The 7,972-nt window shown below is 45.6% G+C and overlaps 1 protein-coding gene across 5 annotated transcripts in view; it reads right to left on the minus strand.

Moving 5' to 3' along the window:
- Nucleotides 1-6,880, minus strand: part of FNDC3B (fibronectin type III domain containing 3B) — a 339,887-nt gene extending 333,007 nt beyond the window's left edge. For 4 of the 5 annotated variants that reach the window (XM_034662802.1, XM_034662824.1, XM_011227894.3 and 1 more), the window contains exon 1: nucleotides 6,691-6,880. The gene's annotated coding sequence lies outside the window, so the exon portion shown is untranslated. Of the gene's footprint in view, nucleotides 1-5,782; nucleotides 6,655-6,690 lie in introns of those variants that run through there. The other variant, XM_034662806.1, reaches the window with a different exon arrangement.
- Between the last annotated feature and the right edge of the window lie 1,092 nt (nucleotides 6,881-7,972).

Genomic DNA, 7,972 nt, shown 5'->3' on the forward strand with positions numbered 1-7,972 from the left:
TTTGCATTTGCTCCCCCCCAAATCAATAGAGTAGAATATTCTATTTTCAAAGAATCTAGTCTAGAACTCAATAAATGCTTTCAGAGGCAATAAACAAGTGAATGAAATAAAATTAAATACCATCTCACTAAAATCTTCTCCCTCCAGTTACTTAAAACTGACAAGCAGTTGTCAAGATATCAAAGAAACAAAACATTAGGAGCCAGTGCCTGAAACAACAGTGAGTACTGCCAAGGGCATCTCATCAGCCAAGGGCACTGAAAATTACAATCCAGGAGCTACAGAATGCTAAACTTGCAGAACTCAGCTAGGGGCAAAAAAGAGAGATTCACAGATGGATCCACTTTCAAAATGAGAAATACCCCCACCTTCAGATGGCTGAACAATGGATCTATCTACCTTACCTGATTGACATTTGGTGGCTTAACAAACTTCCTGTCCCCCTATCCCCTCGCCCAACCCCCCATATTTTTGGTCCACAAGGACTGATCCTAGACAGTAAAACTGCACCATAAACAATTCCCCTCCAGGTAAGCTCGTAACTAGGGACTAGACTCTCCCGAGCCGTACCTTGTAAAGCGCCCAAGTGCCATCAGGTCATTCTCCCCGTGAGGCTCTGCTTGACTTCTACAGAGAGCTGCCGCAGTCTAATCACAACTGAAGTGTTTTCTGCCTTGTTGAAGCACTTAACACCATACCATACTTTATATTTTTTTAATAACAATTTTTTATTGTTAGTCACCATACAGTACATCCTTAGTTTTTGATGTAATGTTCCATGATTCATTATTTCTGTACAACACCCAGTGCACCATGCAATAAGTGCCCTCCTTAATACCCATCACCAGCCTATCCTTTATATTTTTTTAATGATTTATTTATTTGAGAGAGGGAGAGAAAGCGTGAGAAGAGTGTGGGGAGGGGCAGAGGGAGAGGGAAAGAAAAACTTCAGCAGACTTTGCTGAGCACAGAGCCCCATGTGGGGCTCGATCTCAAGACGGTGCTATCTTGACCTGAGCTGAAACCACGAATCAGGATGTTTAACCCACTGCGCCACCCAGGGGCCCCACCATACTTTATATTTTAAGGCAAAAAAGTATATATATACACAGTTATGAATATTTTCCTATATTCAAAGGTGTTCCGAGTAAACTAAAGAACAAACGTTCTTCTCAAGCACTTAAGTGTATTCCCAACATTCACAGGATGAGAATTAAGGTTTGCTTGAAAACGTCTTACCACAAAAAACTCTCATTTAATGGATTAACCTCGCTAATGTGAGGAAATGGCAATTATGATTTCTAAAATGGAAACATAGGTAAGTTGCAAAGCTCCCTCTACCTGAAAATATTCTTTCCCCCCATTCTCAGCTGTAATTACTGAAAGCTCAAATATAGGCTTACTAAGATAATATACAATGACTAAAGCCTTACACCTCTATCATTCAGTATTTAAAGTTCCTCTAAGAGACTGCCCTTTTTCCCTCAATCTCAAGAAAAACCCCAAATCAAGCAGACTGTCTTGTCCACGTCAGCAATGCTAGCCAGCTATAAGCTATATCTAAGGAAAAACTTCCCCAAAACATGGAGTTGGGATGACCTATATACAGTACAATTTTTGAGAGGTCACAAATCAACGATTCTATCAGAATAGGGAGAAAATGAACACAGCAATCTAGAGCTTTAAGCCTGATCTACTCATCAAAAAGGGAAAAATAAATTATTTTTCAAACTGTCTACATGTAATTTGGAGGTCCCTAAAAATGTGCAAAGTAATAGGAACAGCTATTTTAAACTTTGGAATATAACGGACTATGGAGTTTGCATAAGGCTTTACCAAACACTTTTCTTTCTTTTCTTTTTTTTTTTTAAAGATTTTATTTATTTATTTGACAGAGATAGAGACAGCCAGCGAGAGAGGGAACACAAGCAGGGGGAGTGGGAGAGGAAGAAGCAGGCTCATAGCAGAGGAGCCCGATGTGGGGCTCGATCCCACAACGCTGGGATCACGCCCTGAGCCGAAGGCAGATGCTTAACCTCTGTGCCACCCAGGCGCCCCTAAACACTTTTCAATACACTGACTCATTAATCCCTTGGACAACCATTTGGAAAAAAAAAAAAAAAAAAGGTATGGATGAGGTGTTTTCTCTTTATAATAAAATCAGGAAACCCAAACTGAGAAAGGTTCAGAAGTTTATCAAAGATACACAGTTAAAAAGTAAAGTCAGTCCTTGGCAGAGTAGATATTCTGATTTCAAACTCATGCTCAGAGGCAGCCCTCACTAGACATTTAAGACTTCTAATCTTTGCCCATTATTTGCCCATCTTTCAACATCTTTTGTCTTTTAAGATTTTAGTTAAGTCTCTCGTCTGTATTAATCGCCTTGACGTTCGACAAATGGAACTGTGTATCATGAGTTAAATGGTGCTTCCTATATTGGTCACACTCACGAGAACACTGTAATCCTATTTATATCATGGTCTTTATCCTGGTTCCTTGAAAATAACTATGCTCCCCAGGGTCAGGAATGGGTATGAAAAATGGGTATTTCAGCTATCTCAACAGTGTCATTAACTAATGACTCACCTGTAACTGAATTTACAAGTTTGAAAAAGCTGGAGGCCATGCAGTTCACATAACACTAAAATAATACAGATCAATTTAAAGCTGATTTACAAGTGTAGGTCTTTCAGGGTCAAATAATGCTCTAGCACCAGGATCATGAACTGCAATTAATCCCAGGAAGTACAGTAACTATGAAAGGCACAACAGATTCAGATATATTTATACTGAACCTGGAAGTTACATCTTTAAAAATCCTAATGAAAAGATTACTTTATTATTTGTCTTTTCCTGAAAGTAGTATGCCCCCCTTCTCCAAAAAGTATTCAGTTACTGGACATTTATAGATAGAATCCAGATAAATGCTTACTTTAACAGGAGCTGGAATGTTCTATTTCATACAAAATCAAGAAAATTGTTGAAATTCCTTTTATCAAATGAATTCTAAAATGCAACAAAGACAAATTCAACTCGCTAATTAGAAAACTACTTCACCATTTGCCACCAAGAGTATTTCTGGATGTTTGTTTTCCTCTTAAATATATTTTTCCCAATTCATAGATGAAATATAGTGTATTATATTTGAATTTATTCTTTGGTAGTAAAGCAATGATTTTAATTCTTCAGATTAATTCTGCAACTATATAAGGAAAAGTGAATGATGGTTTCACCTTACTATTTCCCTGACATGAAGTCACATGAAAAGAATCACCCATTTTTTTTTTAACCCCCATCAGTGATTTTTCATATTGCCTCCATTTACACCCCTTTATTACACTAAAATAACCAACAAGCTCTGCCTTTTCAGCAGTTCCTATAAACGATTATTTCAACCAAACAAGAAAATATCATTTAAATTTCTGTCCATCAGTTTAAACTGTTATGTAAGCATTTAAAAAAACATATGCGTATTTTATCCACTCAAGGTATAAAAGCAAAACTGAGCTATAGCTGACTCAGCATTTAAATTCCATTGGAAGGCTGAGTCTAAGCATCTTCTGGTGGTAAGAACAGTGCACTAGACCTAAAAAGCAGTATGATGCTTTTGAACACATTCAGGAGTCAAAGAGTTCTACATTGTGATTTCCAATATGGTAACCACTAGCCACAAGTAGTTTGAAATAATTAAAAGTAAATACAACTTTTTAAAAAGTAAATAAAATGTAAAATGGAGTTCCTCAGTTTCACTAGCCACATTTCAAAGGCACAACAACAAATGTGCCTTGTGGCTGCCATATTGGACAGCGTCATCTGTAGAGCCATTTCCGCCATCAAAGAAAACCCTTTTCAGAGCAAAGTGATCTTATACAAGTGAGTTTAATTCCTGTGAACATCAACACCCTTGTCTGTAAAAGGTCCATAACGCCACATAAATTTAAAGACTGTTATCACAATTTTAATGAGATAATATATAAAAAAGCGCAATACATAGGGCTTAGTACACATTAGATATTCAAGAAAGAGTAGTTACTAATACAATCTTATATTAGACTTTACCCAATAATGGAAACCCTGGACAAGTCGCTTTCCCTCCCGAGCCTCATTTCCTAAACTGAAAAGTTTAAGAAAGTCTTCCGGCTAACGTCTAATGACACTATCAAATCCTACCATGTTAAATGAAGTGTAAGCAAAAGGGGCACAATCTCTTACTGAATAAATTACTATCTAGGCTCCTATAGCCTCCTAACCAATCCCAAGCATTCTTCCAAAAACCCCAGAAGATTGGCTCTCCAACAGTCCACAGCCTGATGTGGGCTATTTATAAAGTCTGTCTTAAAAGGTTACGGGAATATCCTTCTGAAATTGTATATACTGTAATTAGAAACTACAACCCCTATTCCATGATGATATCTTGCACTTTTCACATCTCTTTTAAATGAACACTATCTTTACAGATAAGTTTTTCTTTCTTAGTATTTAAACCAGAACACTTTAAAAGCACATAGGAGTTTAAACAGAACTTTTTAATGATTTTTTTTAACCAGCTATACCTCATTCTTACCCAGTTTGTGGGTGACCTCGAGTGTCTAAACAAAGTGAGAATTACACCTTCATGGGTGAGGTCCCCTTGCAGGGCCAGAAATATGTCCAAAGACTTTACTCTGGTTAACAGCTGCTCCCTGGGAACCAGGAAATTGACGGAACGCTAGGTCCACAAAGCATGCCTCCAATGAGGGGGAACCAAGGGCCCCCACACAAGGCACAAAACCAGGGCCACTGGCTGCCTTGGGGCACAAGCCTCTTCCCCTACCTGTCCAGGACCCCAGAGTCACAGATTAAATTGAAGAGTGGAAGAGCAACTTAGACAGTAGAAATCAGAACAGAGTGCTGCATTTTTGCCCAAGGCCTGTAGCCTCAAAAAAAAAAAAAAAAAAAAAAAAANGTCTGTCTGCTCCCTCTGACTCTTTGCCCACAACCACGGTGCCTCCCCTTTCCCAATGCCCCACCTCTCTCAATTCTTTAAAAAAAAAAAAAAAACAAACAAACAAACAAAAAAAATCTGGCTTATTCCTCTCCCTTAGTTTTCCCCAGCAGGGCCTGGAAACTGGAGGAAATTCAAATCAAATTAGCCGCACATTAAAAAATAAACGGACAAGCAAATCAAAGGGTGCCCACCCAACAAAAGATCTCTCCCGTTCCAAAATATGATTAAGCCTGGGTGTGAGAAGGGGAGAGAGACTAGAAACCGACAGGGATGGAGAGATAAACGTGTAGATTTGGGGCCTCAGCGTCGGCCCATCGCGGCCAAATGCCAATTTTTTTTTTTCCAAGGAAATGCTAGGCTGAAGAGAAAATAAAAAGTTGTAACTTTTAAAGAAGTCAGCAAAACGGCAATGCCTGGATAATATGCCACTGCTTCCCTTCGTCTGGGATGGCAGGGTGGGAGCTGGGATTCGAAAAGCTCCAACTCCAGTCGCGCACTCCTGGAAGCCTCCCCGCCAACGGCGCCGCCAGGCGGCCCAGCCCCGTCTCCCGGGACACCGGGCCCTGGTGCTTGGGCTCCCACGGGGCGCCCGGACCCGGACCTTTGGGAAAGTTCGCGGGCACAGCCGGAGGCCCCACTTTCCTCCCAGGGTGACAGGCCCTTCCCACGCCGGCCGGCCCCCGCCCCGCCGCGGGCACCAGACGGTCCGCGCGGCCCCTCCCGGCCGCCTCCGGGCGCAGATTCCGCCGCCCGCCCCACCCCCGGCCGGGGAGCCCCTCGGGGTGACCGACTGACCGGAGCTACGCTGGCCCACACACCGGGTCGCCAGCTCCTTCCCGCCGCGCCCCGCTCCCCCGCCCGATCTTCCAGCCGCTGGGCTCGCCGAGTCCGGCCGGGGCCGCCGGTTACCGCCCCCAGCCCGGGGGGAGCCCGGGGGGCAGGACGGAGAGGGAGGACGTGGCGCGCACGGAGGTGGCCAGCGGCGAGGCGGGGAGTGTCCTGGAGAGGCCCGGCCGGGGGCAGGGGGCCGGCACGGCTCCCGGGGCTGCGGGCCCGGACCCTCCCCGCGAGCATCTCGGGGGGCCGAGGTCCCGGCCCGCCCCCGCCCGGCGCGGAGAGGCGGCCCCAACTTCCAGCCCCACTTCGCACGCCCGCCCTCCTCCCTCCACCATATGGAAATCTACAGCCTCTGAAAGTGACACGTCGAAGATTCCTCGGCCTCTCCGCCCGCCCTCCCCCTCCCGGGCAGCGTTCCTGCCGCGGAGATTCCGGGAGGGGGAGCGGATTCCTCGGACAGAATCTGCTGGGAAGGATGGGGAGGGCGAGGGGGGGAGGGAGAGCCCGGGAGCCACTGCCCGTATTTTTTTTTCATCAAGAAGAATCTACCCGCTTCTTTCCCTCCTCCAAGCCAAGACAAGCTGGGGGGACGGGCGGGGAACCGGAGCCCAGCAAGATGCGGTCCCAAAGTGGAGGCCAAACCCCCTCCCGGGCCCCGTGTTCCCGGGGTGCCCAGGCGAGCGCGAGGCGCCCCAGCAGTCTGGCGCCAAGTTTTCCCCGGGAAGCCCGGCGCGCCAGGAGCGCTCCGGGACAGGATCGCACTCCGGGGGACTCGGCGTCCGGCCGGGGCTTTCCAGCGCGCGGAACCCAGCGGCCGAGGCGCGGGGTCCCGGTCCCCTCCAGTCTCCCGATCCTGCACGCCTTACCTTCCCTCGGGCTGAAACGCGGGGCTCCGGGCGCGCCACACACCAGGTTGCCCACGCCTTCCCAGCCGGCAGCCCCAAGGATCCCCGCTGCCCCCTTCGCTGCTCCCGCCGCCGCCGCCGCCGCCGCCGCCGCCGCCGCCGCCGCTGCTCTCCACCTCCTCCGGCCGCCGCCGCCGCTCAAATAACTACCAGGAGGGTTTGATGGGGGATTCCGCCATGTCAATGATGTCGGGACCACATGGGGATTTGGGGCCCGCCCACTGCCGTAAACTGCAGAGTACAACCGCCGCCAAAAATCTCAGATTCGCAGGACTGTGGGAGCCTCCTTTGCTCCCAGGCCTGCACAGCTGAGGAGAAACTCTTTGATTCAGCCAGACTAAAGAAGTCTGAGGCTTAGGGGATCTAGCAGCTCCTAAAAAAACGAGGGCTGCACGTTCTGCAAAAGATCGCCAAACACCGATATAAATGCAGTGTTTGCTGAGTAATAATCAGAGCTAAGACGTTTTTTCATTTACACATCTAACTTTTTTAAATCCCCACAACCTTGTGAGCTGTTTTGTCACTCGCTTGTCTATTTCCCACAGCACTTGTTCATACAACTAACATATTGTGAACAGATTTTATTACCACCAAAGTCAAAATGTCTATTTCCCCCTTTCAGAACCCGATATGCACTCACAGGGGCAGAAACTGATCCATACTCCTATTTCTGTACTGTCAAACATGGCATCGTGCATAATGTGATTCATTAGATAACTGTTAGGCTTATATTATTAAGTGTAATGTATTCCTGGTATAGAGGCTCAAAATGGTTAACAGGCAGCATCCCATCCCACCCCTGAAATTATACAGGAGGCAAGAAGGCAGAAGTTCTCCCACAGAGGACCCTTCTCTCCTTAGCATCCCAAGTATCCTAAATAATTACATTCAGCATCATTTATTGGTCACAAAGCAGTATTCAGTAGTGACCAGAGGCAATGCATTACTTTCATTGACCTAAAAAGAACAATCATCTATCAGATAAAGTTATTGTACGTAGTACTGTTTTAAAGCCAGAAAAACATAAAAGAATACTGAGATGAAAAATGTTTAAGAGCTGGTATAGCACTCAGATCTTAGCTCAGACATGTAGAGAAATGGAACTAGCGTCACAATTGCCTGTTGAAGAAGGGAGGGGTGCGGAGAGAGGAGAAGAAAGAAAGATGTGTCCAGATTTCATGTTTATGAGTTTTCTTGAACCTGGCAGAGAACTGAAATTTCAGGGCAAGCACCTAACCTGAGT

This window comes from Ailuropoda melanoleuca, chromosome 1 (assembly GCF_002007445.2).
Source record: "Ailuropoda melanoleuca isolate Jingjing chromosome 1, ASM200744v2, whole genome shotgun sequence".
Classification (NCBI taxonomy): domain Eukaryota; kingdom Metazoa; phylum Chordata; class Mammalia; order Carnivora; family Ursidae; genus Ailuropoda; species Ailuropoda melanoleuca.